Here is a 1,178-nt window from a genome sequence, read left to right on the forward strand (position 1 = left end):
TATTTACATTTATATATATTATATATTATGTATGTATATATGTAATGTATGTTTGTTTGTATGTATGTATGTATGTTTGTACGTACGTACGTACGTATGTATCTATGTATGTTCACTCGTTTGCATACATTTTATTTAGACGCAGTTCTTTTTCTTGCGACTCGAATTTGCATCATTGTGATCATCTGGCGAAATTTAACAAGCCTTGTGAAACTCGAGTTGCGAGAAAAAGTATTTGGTTTAAGTCAGCAATATACTCTACATCGTACATTGAGTACGTTTATACATGTTCGTTTCCAAACTGTAACATCTTAATATCCATTGTGTATGTGTGTGTACGTCTCAGAGGCCATTGGATAATTGCAATATATCCTTTGTAGATGTGCGTGGCTTAGTGGTTAGGGTGTTGGACTCATGGTCGTAAGATTGTGGTTTCAATCCCTGGACCGGGCTACGCGTTTAGTTCTTGACCAAAACACTTCATTTTACGTTGCTCATTTCACGTTGCTCCAGTCCACTCAGCTAGCAAAAATGAGTAATTCCTGCGACAGACCGGCGCCCCAACCAAGTGGGGAATATATACGTCATGGAACCGGGAAACCGGCCCTTATGAGTCGGCTGGACTCGAGAAGGTAACTTTAATACATCCTTTAAAAGCGTGGATATTTTTAATAAAACGAGGATTTATGTTGGATGGTATCTAATACAATAGTATTTCTCTCTGACTCTCTCTCTCTCTCCCCCACCTCTCTCTTGCCACATAAATTCGAATATGCGGATTGCGTGTACGCGTGCATGTTTGTGTTTATGTATGTGTGTGTGTAGTCATACAGATTCATGTAATAAAGAAAGAAACAAAAAGAAAAAGAAAACAAGCACAAGCTTTTAGATGATTCTGAGTAATTAAGCAGATTTTAATTCCAGAAGTACAGATGCTGTAAGCAGAATGCTTATGCTAATCAATTAAGCCGTACTAATGAATTAAGAACATTAAAATTTTTTTAAATAAAAACAACAAAATAAACTTTATGTAACATGGAAATGTTGTTTCAACTCCTTTCATTGTACTCAATCAATTTGTCAACTGCATTGTTTTTATTTAATCTCTTAAGCTCCCGAAATTGCAACTAATTATATTAGACCTTCGCATAAGCTTGTATTATATTTTCACCTATTTC

The 1,178-nt window shown here is 35.6% G+C and overlaps 2 protein-coding genes across 8 annotated transcripts in view; one reads left to right on the forward strand and one right to left on the reverse strand.

Moving 5' to 3' along the window:
• LOC106876533 (uncharacterized) overlaps positions 1-1,178 on the reverse strand; it is a 152,231-nt gene that overhangs the window by 149,981 nt on the left and 1,072 nt on the right. The window lies entirely within an intron of this gene.
• Positions 1-1,178, forward strand: part of LOC106876553 (major egg antigen) — a 224,149-nt gene that overhangs the window by 76,248 nt on the left and 146,723 nt on the right. The gene's annotated exons all lie outside the window — the stretch shown is intronic.

The sequence above is a fragment of the Octopus bimaculoides genome, chromosome 5 (genome assembly GCF_001194135.2).
Source record: "Octopus bimaculoides isolate UCB-OBI-ISO-001 chromosome 5, ASM119413v2, whole genome shotgun sequence".
Classification (NCBI taxonomy): Eukaryota; Metazoa; Mollusca; class Cephalopoda; order Octopoda; family Octopodidae; genus Octopus; species Octopus bimaculoides.